The sequence below is a fragment of the Rhincodon typus genome, chromosome 3 (assembly GCF_021869965.1).
Source record: "Rhincodon typus isolate 14 chromosome 3, sRhiTyp1.1, whole genome shotgun sequence".
Taxonomy (NCBI): Eukaryota; Metazoa; Chordata; class Chondrichthyes; order Orectolobiformes; family Rhincodontidae; genus Rhincodon; species Rhincodon typus.
The window spans coordinates 88,186,146-88,200,597 of record NC_063334.1 but is presented as its reverse complement, the minus strand read 5'-3'; the positions used below and the strand labels follow the sequence as shown (position 1 = coordinate 88,200,597).

Sequence of the window (14,452 nt, the reverse complement as noted above, 5' to 3'; positions counted from 1 at the left end):
GTGAGCTTGCAAGATAGATTAAAAAACTGGCTCGGTCGTAGAAGACAGAGAGTAGCAGTGGAAGGGTGTGTTTTTGAATGGAGGGCTGTGACTGGTGGCGTTCCTCAGGGATCAGTGTTAGGACCTTTGCTGTTTTGTAATATATATAAATGATTTGGAGGAAAATGCAACTGGTCTGATTAGTAAGTTTGCCATTGATACAAAGGTTAGTGGAATTGCGGATAGCGATGAGGACCATCAAAGGATATAGCTGGATATAGATCCGTTGGTGACTTGGGCAGTGAGATGGCAGATGGAGTTTAATCAGGAAAAATGTGAGGTAATGCATTTTGGAAGGTCTAATCCAGATTAAAAATATGCAATAAATGGCAGAACCCTTAAGAATACTGATAGGCAGAGGGATCTGGATGTACAGGTACACACAGGTCACTGAAAGTGGCAACGCAGGTGGAAGAGGTAGTCAACAAGACATATGGCATACTTGCATTCATCACTGGGGCATTCAGTTTAAAAATTGGCAGGTAATATTGCAGCTTTATAGAACCTTAGTTCGGCCGCATTTGGAATATTGTGTTCAATTCTGGTTGCCACACTACCAGAAGGATATGGTGGCCTTGGAGAGGGTACAGAAAGGATTTACCAGGATGTTGCCTGGTATGGAGGGCATTAGCTATGAAGAGAGGTTGGAGAAACTTGGGTTGTTCTCACTGGAACGACGGAGGTTGAGGGGCAACCTGATAGAGGTCTACAAGATTATGAAGGGCATGGACAGTCAGAAGCTTTTTCCCAGGGTGGAAGAGTCAGTTACCAGGGGCCATGGGTTTAAGGTGTGAGGGGCAAGGTTTAAAGGTGATATACGAGGCAAGTTTTTTTTACACAGAGGGTGGGACTGCCTGGAACTCACTACCTGGGGAGGTAGTGGAAGCAGATACTATAGAGGCGTTTAAAGGGCATCTTGACAAATACATGAATAGGATGGGAATAGAGGGATACAGTCCCCAGAAGCGTAGGGAGTTTTAGTTCTGATGGGCAGCATGTCGGTGCAGGCTTGGAGGGCCGAATGGCCTGTTCCTGTGCTGTAATTTTCTTTGTTTCTTTTTTTCTTTGACGAAGCAGCATGCTTGATTGGCAAGAACCAAAACCTATCCACTTCCTCCATACTGAAGGTCAATAGCAGTAGTGTGTACCATCTACAAGATGCACTGCAGAAATTTACTGAGGCTCCTTAGACAGCACCTTCTAATACCACAACCATTTCCATCTGGAATGACAAGAGCAGCAGATACATGGGAATGTCACCATCTGCAAGTGCCCTCCAAACCACTTATCATCCTTATTTGGAAATACATCGCCATTCCTTCAATGTCATTGGGTTGAAATCGTTGAACTCCTAATGGCATTGTGATAAAAACCAAAAGAACTGCAGATGCTGTAAATCAGAAACAAAAACATAATTTGCTGGAAAAGCTGAGCAAGCCTGGCAGCATCTGTGGAGATAAATCAGAGTTAAATCAGTTCTGAGGAAGGGTCACTTGACCTGAAACGTTAATTCTGATTTCTCTCCACACATGCTGCCAGGCCTGCTGAGCTTTTCCAGCAACTTCTGTTTTAGTTAATGGCATCATGGGTCAGCCTACAGCACATGGACTGCAGCGGTTCAGGAAGGCAGCTTACCATTCATTCCCAAGGATAGTTAGGGATGAGTAATAAATGCTGGTCCAGTCAGCAATATTCACATTCCATGAGTGATTTCTTTTTTAAATGGCAGAGATGTGGCTACAGTGTTAGGGACGTATTATTTCTAACCCAGCCACTCACCACCTATTTTTAGAGGGAGGTGGGACAGGAAAATTAGTGTTAAGTCTCATAAGTTTTGTCATTGTTATCCAGGTGACTGGAGTCTCTGAAGCCAGTCCTCATTGGACATTCCTAGGTCAGTAAGTTTTGGTGTTTAGAAATGGCTACATGATAAATGTAGTTGTTAGTCAATTTGCTTCAAGAGTAATGAGTCTTCAATCCTCTGCAAACTCCTGCATTTTAACTGAAACTTTGTAAAGCTCATATTTCAATTTACATGCTTTGGGATTTGAGGAGCAGTTATTGGATTTAAACTAGTTTTGCTGTTCTCTTATGTGTAACAAGTTCTGGACTGGTATGGTTTTCAATCACTAAATTGATTGTCTCTTGTCTTTAATGTAATAAAGCTTTCATACAGCACTTGTAGCATTTTTACGTGTCTTGGCTTGTGACTAATCAGCTTGAGCATCACCTTTCCCTTGATTCAAAATAAAAATAGTGGAAAGTCTGGTGAAATGTTGTTTTGTCATAACTTACATATTCATCTAGCTTTACTTAAATCTCTCTCTATCATGACAATATACACTGCAGCCCATACATAATGGTGTACAAGGTTGCTCTCCCATTGCTTTTTGCTGTTGATTAATCTAAATAAAGAGTTAACTATTTTTGTTCTATCAAAGCTGTCTCAAATGTTGTTTTCAATGAGGATGTAATACATTTAGTACAGGCTAACAATCTGCAAAAATATTGCTTAAATCATCAAAATTATGTTAAATAGACAAAAACGAGAAATTGGACAGATTAATTAAACACCAAGGAGTCTGTTTCTATGTGCTTTGTTAAATTGACACCAGCTAATAGGCAGCACATTGCTTGAAATGAGAGGTACGTGAGATATTGAACTGAAATCTGATCACTACAACAGACTATGCCTGCAGGACATCAGAGAACTGTGAACCTAACCCAAAACTGGATCAAATCCAAACAAAAACTCCAGTACTAGGTCTTAAGGCATATACATTGAAGTGTGCTCTTTACAAAGACTCAGTTAGTATGTAGAAAGTCAGAAAAAATTAAGAGTTTAAATCATAACCCTATACCATCTGTCTGCAGAAGGAGGAATCCAATCAACTGGGATAATGTGCAGTGTCTTCACACTGCTTTTTTGCAGCAAAACACTGACATGTATGCCAAACAAAATAATTAGCAATGTGTAATCCATAACAAAAGATCAACATAATCCAAAAAAGGCTGAGCTCAAAATCTATAGCACGAAGGCCTATACCATACAGTTATATTGAAAATACACTGACTTTGTGTGCAAGGTTATACAATAATTCTTTGCTTGTTTAGTGTAAAATTGTGACAAAAGTTATCCTTCATTTCTTGAGAAGAAATTGTGCAAATGCATTGGTGCTCTCTGTTAACCCTGATTACCTCTCTCACTCCTGTGGAAACTAATGGCACTTGGAGAGAAAGACAGGTCTGTAACCATAGAGATGGCAACAGCAGCAAGAGCACAAGATATCTGTATTAACTAATAAGTTCACAATAAAAGTCTTGTGTATCACATGTAGACACCGCCTCCTCCCCACTCCCAATTTGCACATATTTCAGGCTATTGCTAGCTCTGAATTTGCAGATTCTCCTGCTGTTTCTTACACTGCTGATTCTGTCACTTCTGCAGAAAAAATGTATTCTCGCTAGTTGCTGAGGTAAGAATGTACCAATATTTACAGACAGAAGTTTCCTTTCCCTTGTTCACAAAATACTCTTCTCAACATGTTTCTGTAGTGTGACATGAAAAGACACATTCTACATTTAAAACAAATATAATATGCATAGCCACCAACAAAATGGTTCTTCATATCATGTAAACCGAACCTCCACCGTGGTGCTAGGTTTTGCCTCCAGTAGGGTATTTGTACTTGTTATGGCAATGCTTATGATAGTTCCTGTAACATAGAACTAAATATGGGTAACATAATATTGAAATATTCAATAGGCATCACTTACAGCTCCTAGTACATACAAATATTACAGATACAGGCACTTCAGTGTCTAGGCTAATATTAAGCTATTCAGTTACAAACAAGAGCAGACTTCCATTAATGTGACACACATCAAAAGGCCCCAATTAAGATCAACTCTGAGACGTTTATACCCTCAGGTCACATACTAGGGTATAGTGATGACATGATGAATGTCCGCTGCGTACTAACTGTTAAACTTAACAACATGAACAGGAGCCATAGAACCTTCAGAAGACTCAGAAAAAGTATAGCAGGAAACAAGTATAGCATTGGAAAAAAACAATAATAGATAGTAGCAAAGCCAGTAGGAGGTGGCATGATGGCTTGGTGGTTGACACTGCTGACTCACAGTACCAGGAACCTGGTTTCGATTCCACCCTCAGGCGACTGAGTGGAGTTTGCACGTTCTGCCCATGTCTGTGTGATGCGGTAGGGGGAGAGTCTGGGTGGGATCTCTTCGGAGGGCTGGTGGACACTCGATGGGCCAGGCGGCCTGCTTCTATATTGTAGGGATTCTAAGAAAAGAAGAGGCAATAGCACAATCTGCAACCTGGCCTGGCTTATCCCTCAATAAACCATTAAAATCAACCCAGGGAATCAAACCCTGGGGTTCAGTGAAGAGCGCAGGAGAGTATGCTAGGAGCAGCACCTGGCATTCCTAAAAATGCAGGTTGACTTGGTGAACCTACCAAACAGAACTATTTATGTGCCAAACAGCATGAGCAGCAAGGGGTAGACAGAGCAAAATGATTCCCATAATCAACAGATCAAATCTAAGCTCTGCAGTCCTGCTATATTCAATCGTGAATGGTGATGGACAATGAAACAACTGACTGGAGGAGGAGGCTCCACAGATATACCCATCCTCAGTGATGAAAGAACCCGACACATCAGTGCAGAAGATAAAGCTGAAGTATTCTCAGCAATCTTCAGAAGTGCTGGCCTCCTCCTATGTCCCCAGCATCATAGATATCAGTCTAAGCCCACTCCATGTGACATCAGGAAATGGTTGGAGGAACTGGATACTGCAAAGGCTATGGGTCCTGACAACATTTTAGCAATAATACTGAAGACTTGAGCTCCAGAACTTGCTGCTCCCTTAGCCAAGCTCTTCCAGTACAGCTGCAACACTACCATCTACACAACTGTGTGAAAAGTTGCCCAGGTATGGCCTGTACACAAAAAGCAGGACAAATCCAGCCAAGCCATCAGTATGATGATGGTCATCAGTGAAGTGACGGAAGCTGTCATCATCAGTGCTATCAAGTAGTATTTGCTCAGTAATAATCTGCTCAGTGACGCCCAGTTTTGGTGTTCCAGGGCCACTCCGCTCCTGACTTCATTACAGCCTTGGTTCAAACATGGACAAAAGATTTGAATACCTGAGGTGAGGTGAGAGTGGCAACCCTTGATATCAAGGCAACTTGAGGAAATCTCTCCACTGGTTGGAATCATACCTGGCACATCAGAAGATGGTTCTGATTTTTGGAGTTCAGTCATCTCAGCTCCAGGACATCTTTGCAGGAGTTCCTCAGGGTGGCGTCCTAGGTCCAACCATCATCAGCTCCTTCATCAGTGACCTTCTCTTCATCATAAGGTCAGAAGTGGGGATGTTTGCTGATGATTGCACAATATCCAGCACCATGCACAACTCCTCAGATACTGAAGCGGTCCATATTCAAAGGCAACAAAATCTGGCCAATATCCAGGCTTGGGTTGATTAGTGGCAAGTAACATTCCTACCACACAACTGCCAGGCAGTGACCATCTCAAATAACAGACACTCTAATATTGACATTCAACGGTATTGCCAAAACTGAATCCCAATATCAACATCCTGGGGGTTACCATTGACTTGAAACTCAACTGGACTCGTCACATAAACACAATGGCTACAAGAGCAGGTCAGAAGCTCAGAATACTGTAGCAAGTAACTCACCTCCTGACTTCCCAAAGCCTGTCCACTATCTACAAGGCACAAGTCAGGAGCGTGATGCAATACTCCCCACTTGCCTGGATGAGTACAGCTCCAAAAACACTCAAGAGACTTGGCATTACCCAGGACAAAGCAAGCCTGCTTGAGTGACACCACATCCACAACCATCCATTTCCTCCACCACTGACACTCAGTAGCAACAATGTGCACTATTTACAAGAAGCAGTGCAGAAAAATTCACCAAAGATCCTTAGACAGCGCTTTTCAAGCCTACATCCACTTTCATCTAGAAGGACAAGGGCAGTAGATACGTGGCAACATCCAAGTTCCCCTCTAAGCCTCTCACTAACCTGACTCAGAAATATATTGTTTTGAAATATATACTCCTCTAATTTGGTAAAATTCCTGGAATTCCCTAAGGGCATTGTGGTCAACCTACAGCAAACAGACTGCAGCAGTTCAAGAAGTCAGCTCACCACCACCTTCTCAAAGGCAGCTAGGGATAGGCAATGAATGCTGGCCAGCCAGTGATGCCTACGTGCCACAAGTGAATTTTTAAAAAAAGAATCTGTAATGTAGGCCACCTCTTATTTTTAAGCTATGATCCCTGGATTCTAGATTGTCCCACAAGATGAGTCATCCTTCAGATTTGCAGCATAGAGCTAGCTTCATAAAAGTACAAGACATCTTTAATAACTGATAACTTCAACTTAATTTCTTCTGTACTATGTGTGCCTTTCCCATTCCCAATTTTCTCATTCCTTGTGCTTTTGTCAACATTTGAGCTGCGATTTCTTATACTTCATAACCATCAGAAAGATTTTAGTCAGGTAGTTAAACTCAGCATATACCAGTGTCTACAGCAGCCAAACATGGATGTATATACTTGCCTCTAATATATTAAAAAAAAGTTCACATTTATAAAGCACATTTCAGAAACCCACATTATCTCAAAGTACTTAACAGTCAATTAAGTATTTCTGAAGTGTAGTCACTGTTGTACAAACAAGAGTGCTTTAAATCCTACCTTTAAAAAACGTGGACAGCATCCCCCATTTGATTACATCCCTGTCTACAACTCAGCTTCATATACCCCAAACCAAATCTCTAATCTCCTTCCTGTACCACATCAACCTCTCACGGTAGAGGGCTGCTGTAAAGTGAGCAAAGCCCAATTTTCATTCAGGCTTTCTGGGTGTTAATTCCAGTTTGATGGAAATGAGACTCAAGGCCCCATTTTGACACATCTCAGTTTCCACCATTCAGGAGAGTGAATTAATCTCCCTGTTTCCATCTAACTAAATTCCTGGCCTTACTGTCAGTATGAATGGTGTGGCTGGCTTATGTGCACGGGATTTGTAAAGTAGGAGTTGAGGCCTGACCTGAGTACAGAATAAATGGATGAGACTCCCTGAAGAAGAATTTTTATCATATTTCTTTTTGACCTTAATTAGTGCCTTGTGTCAAAAACGTGGGAAAAGTATCACAGCATTCTCTGGATAGCCTGGCACCACTTGCAAAGGCAGTGTTTCAGCTCACAGCAACCACACATTTAAAATGGAACTATTAATAAAAAAGAACTCTGTACATGAAGGTATGTATGTATGTATGTACGCAGAAAGCTTTCACATGGGGAGTACAATCAGTCTCCCTGAAGCAATGTAAACAAGGTATTTGGCTGAATCCGAAATTGGAGCTTCCAGTCTCATACTGCTGTGAGAATGTGCTCTTGTTGGGAAATTCATTCCAACCCAGGAGGAATCCCTTCCACTGCAGCGGTCTATGTGTGTAATGCCCATAAATTTAAATATTAGGAACTTGGAATTTGTCATCCTTATTAAAATGCTTCATCAATATTTATTCTTCCCACATGTTTTTTTATTTGTTTAAGATAATGCATCAACAATAAACTTCTTGATTTTTTTCTTGATTCAGCAGTGCCAACAAATACATCATACTGATTTTCTTTAAGACAATACCTCTGGTGCTGTGTTATTGATGGTTTCCAGGGAAATGAGCAGAGGCTTTGTAAGCCTTTGGCATCATTACCACGTTGCTGTCACTCACAAAGAAGTCTGACTTCCGTTATATCTCAGGCGCAACAGGATTTGCTGAACTAGTCATTTACCATAAGAAATATCACTTCAAGACAACTCATTTCAGCATCAGGTGACTTTACTTTGAATGATGTTCTTGTGCTGTTGATAAAAGTCATTAAATGTTACAACTGCTCTAATCCCAAAATAATAGATGTATTAAGGTAGAAATTTCAATCAGTGAATGGAATGATAACAGTCTTGAGGTACTTATGCTATGTTCCTATACATACTACTTCTAAGCAATTGTTAATGTTTTCAAAGTAAATGGATTTGTGTCTGTGTAAAAATAATTAACACAAGAACACTGTATGAACACACAAAGCATTTACATGTAAATTTTGCTAATTGGAAATTCTCATTTATTAATATGAAGTTTTTTGAGTGACATTTTCACGGATGTAAACTGCAAATACACACTTCATTGGAGTCTATGGGACTAAATGAGGAAGAGGATTAGAAAACTGTTCATTCACTTAAGTATGTGTTCAAATTTTAGCTAAATTTATGGAATAAAAATATTTTTGCTGATTCAAAGGATTTTATGTGAAATGTATTTGGACCTCCTCACTTTCTTTATGGGCATGGATCTGGAGGAAAATAATGCCACTGTCTTGACACAAAATTGTCATTTTTTTTCTCAGCAGCCACAGACTGACCTATGATCAAAACAGAAAAAATATTGATGCACAGAAGACACATTTTGGTGATAGAATTCCAAAGATTTTACTCTGCGAATGGTATTTCCCTAGACATTGTTGACAGTGCAATTAGACACTCTCAATCAATAAGACATTCAACACAATAAGCAGAACATTCAACTAAAATGAAGCATGTAACGGGGCAGTCTTTTTGTTGTTTTGGTTGATGTCAGACTGAAATATGTGAAAAACCATTCTAACCAATATTAATGAGATGTGAATCAGCATTGGCGTGATTACTTAATTTCAAGCAGGAAATGAGATGTGCATTCATGTTTGCTGTTTAAAATGGGTGAATATAGCTTTGTAGTTTCTAAGATGACATCATTTAGCAACCAAAAAGGAAGTAACCTCACAACTTCCAGCATGAGCTTTTAGTTTGTGATAGATGAAATTGTTGTTATTTTTGTTCAAGTCATTATTTTGGGCGGTCTTTGTATTAAAAGTTTGGCAGCAAAGTTAATCACTACTACAATTAAAATGTTAACTGTTTTCTTTGTCTAATATATCCATAAAGAAGCTGGATTAAAGAATGAATGAATCTGAAGTAGTTTGACCACATCATATACAGACTTTTTTGACCTAAGAGAAAAAGTCTCTGAAAAATAAAATCTAGTATCTGTGGAAAAAATCCAGCAGGAATTGCCTGAAGCAGGGAACTTTCACCTTTAAAGAAAAAGACTGAAATAAATATTTGAAGCAAAGAGATGATTCAGATGCAATGGGACAAATAACATCCTTCTGCTCTGTAAGCTTCTATAGAACTATGGTCTTGTTCTTTCAACTGCTGTGAGTTCTTTATGGAAAGAAATCTGCTGTCTCTACATGATTCAACCCATTACAACTGACTTCCTCTGCCAATATTATTAATTCTCAAGAGTCTTTGGAATCGATGTAGCACTCAGTTGATTCAAAACCAGGACTTTGAGAAGAAGTGTCCATCACCTCATCAGGGCAACCCAGGATGGGCAATTCAGGTTTTCCAGTGAGCAATCATCTGGAATTTTTTAAAAATAATACATGTCAGAAAATGTTCAAGGCTTCTTTTTATGAAGAAGTGTTATGATGATGGATCAGAAGCTCTAAGTATTTGTGTGCATTTTTATTTTTAATTCCAATATGTGTTGTTTTTTTTAAAGGACTGCTGTGAAAAAAACTATGAATTTAAATTCATTGATTGTTTGGCAAAGTCCTGTGTGACTCAAGTGAAATGTTGCACATGTAAATTGCCATAGAAACTTCAAACATGAGAGATTTAACAAAAGGAAATAATAAGGCTGTTTGACTACCTCTCTCCTCTCAACAGAATATCAAGTCTTGCAGACATGTCTGTTTTACTCTCCAGGAATACAGAAGAAAAGGGGTTTAAAAGTCTGTTTCAACTCTACTGGAGTTGACTAATAATAGTGAATACTGTTGTATGTATCAGCCTGGGTTTGAGTGTTAATATGTTGTGCTGGTCACAGTCATGGAACTATCCCTTAGTTACCCCTTTGTTGCATGTAAAGACTGTCTAACTCTGAGGACTGCAAACCAATTAAAAAGAAAACAGGATAACACCCTGAATGCTGACATTTAGTTACAGTTGAAAGGCATCAGAAATACAGAATTTCAACCAATTTCCAAACAAAGGATCACAATACTAACCAGCAATGTCAACACTACCTGTAACCCCACAGAAACATTTACAATATTCCACAATTTGCTCTTCACAAACAACTCAGGGACTGATCCGTTTATGTGTAATTAATAGACATATGCTTTTTATTAACTTAAAAAAATCCAATCCTTATAAAACATATGTTCATTTGTGCCTGGTAGAAAAGTATCCACAAAGGAAGGGATCTTTTCTTTAAATTAAACCTTGTTGCTACCAACCAAGGTTGTGGGTGAATAAAGAAGGGGAGCCTGTTCATCCCTCCTCACCGAGGAGCTTAACAGTTTAAGGAATATTGCCTGGAACTGTAATGAATTAGCCTAGTCATTTGGTTTACTTAGCTAGCTACCACCTCCCTCCCTCACACTTATTCACAATAAATGCACCTAGCTCATGGCTGCTCTTTCTGTTTGCAATTGTTGGAATTCTTATGCAGTCTCGTCATTATATGTTATACATATCCAATTTGTTATATGAGCATATGTTGAGATTCATTCCATATACCCATAGCAAAATTATTAATATGTACTGAGCAGTGGAACCTTGGATATTTCAGCCTCTTCAGCAGTCTGAGAAACAGCCATTCTATTTTACATTCATGCGATGTGGACTTGGCTGACTTACCAGCATTTATTGCCCGTGTCTATATTGCACTTGAGAAGGTGGTGGTGAGATGTTTCCTTGAACCACTTGTAGTCCATTTGGTCTAGGTTGACTCAGAATTCTGCCAGGTGGTGCGGTAGCTCAGTGGTTAGCACTGCTACTTCAAAGCAAAAGGGTCCTGGGTTTGATTCCAGCCTTGGGTGACTGTATGAAGTTTGTATGTTCTCTGTGTTTCTGCTGGGTGAAACCAGGTTTCTGCTTTCCTCCCACTGTCACAATGATATGAAGGTTGGGTGAATTAGCCATGGTAAATTCTGGGTGGGATGCTTTTTGGGGGGTGTTTGCAAATCCAATGGCTGAATGGCCTGTTTCTGCACTATACGGATTCTATAAATTCTGTTAGGCATGGTGTTCCGGGATTTTGACCCTGTGACTCTAAAAGAGCAGCAGTGTATTTCCAAGTCAAGATCATGAGTGGCTTCTTCCTTTGTGCTAGATATGCCTCCAATTAGTGCAGAGTTTTTCCCTGATTCCCCCATTGAGATTAATAACTTTTTAAAAAATGCTTAAAATCTTATTGTGCAATTCCTTGAAGTCACCAGGAACTTAAGCTTGACAATTATCCTGTTAAAAAACAAACTAAAAATAACTAAACTTTACTTATTACTCTATTATTACTCTAATAATTATTACTCTAAACTATTAAAACAACAACCTTTGCTCATGCTTTAACATGACAGATAACCCCACACTGGATTACTATAATTTAATACATGCTTTCTGCAGGCTTACAGCTTTTATAAGAAGTAGTCCACAGTCACACACAGTTTCCAATGGACTATAATTTCTGGTGTGCATTGACGCCCCGTGCTCTCAATTTTCTGAGAATTCCCAAAACAACTGCCAGCAATAAAGCCCACAGCAGTGATTTTATTTTCCATTTCACCAATCCAAATTTTTCAGAGCCTTAGATTGCCATGGGATTTGGCTCTGTGAGAAGTTACAGTCTCTGTTTCTGGATTCTGCCTGGTAGCTCTCAGAGAACCAGCAGCCTTCTTCCTTCTGCAGACCACACCAGTTGCACATTTTATTTCTGTGAGATCCCTCTCTTCCTCCTCTCTCTCTTTTTGTCCAAAAATTATGAGACTGAAAGTCTGTCCCCAGTTAAATCAATTGCACCCTGCCTTTGTTTTCCAGTGTGAATATTTACAAACCAGCATTTGAATTAGGAGTAGGTCATTCAGTCTTCCAAGTCTGCTCTGCTATTGGATATGGTCGTGGCTGATCTGATTTCAGCCACAAATCTAATTTCCTCTCTGTTTATGACATCTGATTCTTGGTCAGTAGAGAATCTATCTAACTCAATGTTAAAAATATTCAATAACCCAGCCTCCAATGCTAGGGAAGAGAATTCCACAGATTAATGACCCTCAGTGAAAAAAAAAGTTCTTCCCATTTCCACCTTAATTGAGAGACCCTTTAGTTTTAAATTACGTCTCCTAGATCTAGTCTCTGCCATAATGGAAAAAATCCTCTCAGTATCCACCCTCTCAAGTCCCTCAGGATCTATATGTTTCAATAAATTCCCCTCCCATTCTTCAAACTCCAGTGGATACAGATCCATCCTGTCTGAACTTTCAATTTAAGGTAGCTCCCAGGAAACAGTCAAGTGAATCTTCTTTGAACATATGCTTCTAATACAATTATATCTTTTCTTATGTAGGAAGTCCAAAACTATACATAAGAACAGGAGTGTGCCATTCAGACTGCTGAGTCTGCTCTGCCATTCAATTAGATCATGGCTGGTCATTTATTTCAATGCCACTTTTTGACACATTATGTGGTATTCTAGATATGATCTCATAAGTGCCTTGCGCAGCTATAGCACATTTTTCTTGCTTATAGATGTGATCTCCTTTGTGATAAACAACAACAGTCCATTTGCCTTCCTAAGTACTTGCTGTACCTGTCTGCAAACTTATTAATGTTCATGTACTGGACTATGCACATCTCTCTATGCCACTGAATTCTCCAACACTGTCCATTAAATAGTTTACTGTTTTTCTGTTCTTAGTGCCAAAGCAGACAAGTTCACTTTTTCACGTTTTATAGTCAATATGCCAAAATTTTCCCCATGCCCATAGCCTGCCTATATCTCTTTGCAATCTCCTATGTCCCCTTCACAACTTACTTTTCCACCTAGAGATAGTAAGAACTGCCGGTGCTGGAGTCAGAGATAACACAGGAAAACAGCTTTCCTGCTCCTCTGATGCTGCCTGGCCTGCTGTGTTCCTCCAGCTCCACACTGTGTTATCTCTTACTTTTCCACCTAATTTCTTGCTAATTTAGCAAATTTGCATTAGATTCCTTCATCCTCATCCTCAGCACTGATCCCTGTAGCACTCCATTAGTTACAACATGTCAGTGGTTAATGAATTATCTATTCATGCTATTATGTTACTTATTGCACCATGAGCTCCTATTTTCTACGGTAGCCTTTGATGGTATTTTGCCCTTTTCCATTAATATCATGTGATTCCTTACCCCTATTATTTAATTTAAATCCCTCTCTACCATCCGAGTTATACAGGTCACTAGAACACTGATTCCCGTACAGTTTGGGTACATGGGAACAGGTGTAGGCCATTCAGCCCATCGAGCCTGCCCCAACATTTAATGTAATTATGGTTTATTGAATGCTTCAATGTCTTTCACTAATTCCATCCCAAAATCTCTATAGTTCAAACCAACCTTTGAACTGGGCATTCAAATCCATAATCTTATTTATCCCAATCCAATTTGATTGCTGTTTAAGTAGTAACCAAGGAACTTTGAAGTTCTCCTTTCTTAATTTAGCTCTTAGTTGTTCATTCTCCCTAAGCAGAACTCTTTGCTTGTCCTATCTTTGTCTTTAGTACCTACATGGATGATGACTACTTGATCCATTCCTTCCCAGAGCTAAACTGATGTTCCCAAACCTCAGACCAGGCAGACAACAAGGCTGCTTGGGCTTTCAGTTTTGGCTACATCTCTTGACTATATCATCCCCAACTAGCACTGCTTTTCTATTTATTTTTCCTGCATGAACGCTCCTTGCACTTCTTATGATTAGTTTGTTCATCTGACCTCTAACTCTTACTCTCATCCACTCAAAACACGATAACCTCAAATCCTTTGAACAATTGCAGGGGCTGTGTGCATTCCCTTGCCTTGTTAGCCCTCCAACAATCCTTCACCAAAAAACTTTCCAGGATTAAATTCCATTTGCCACTGTCCAACCATCTGACAAGCCTGTCTATATTATGCTGTTATCCAAGGGCTTCCTGCTCACCTTTTACCATACCACAATTTTTTGTGTTATTGCAAATTTATTCAGCATAACTCCACATTCATGACTAGATCATTGATGTACACAACAAACAACAAGGGACCCAGCAAAGAATCCTGCAGTGCGCAACTGGACACAGGCTTCCAATCACAAAAACAGATTTCGACCATCACCGTCTGCTTCCTGCAGCTAAGCCTATTTTTGATCAAACTTTTTTTATTCATTCATGGGAAGTGGGCATCGCTGACTGGCCAGCAATTATTGCCTGACCCAACTGGATGTGACAGGATTGCAGAGC

General features: G+C 39.7%; 1 long non-coding RNA gene across 1 annotated transcript in view; it reads left to right on the top strand.

Annotated features, from left to right (window-relative positions):
- Positions 1–10,052, top strand: part of LOC125482787 — a 31,212-nt gene extending 21,160 nt beyond the window's left edge. The window contains exons 2-3 of the long non-coding RNA XR_007261759.1: positions 7,705–7,938; positions 8,510–10,052. This is a non-coding gene — a long non-coding RNA (uncharacterized LOC125482787). The remainder of the gene's footprint in view (positions 1–7,704; positions 7,939–8,509) is intronic.
- Positions 10,053–14,452: the final 4,400 nt, after the last annotated feature.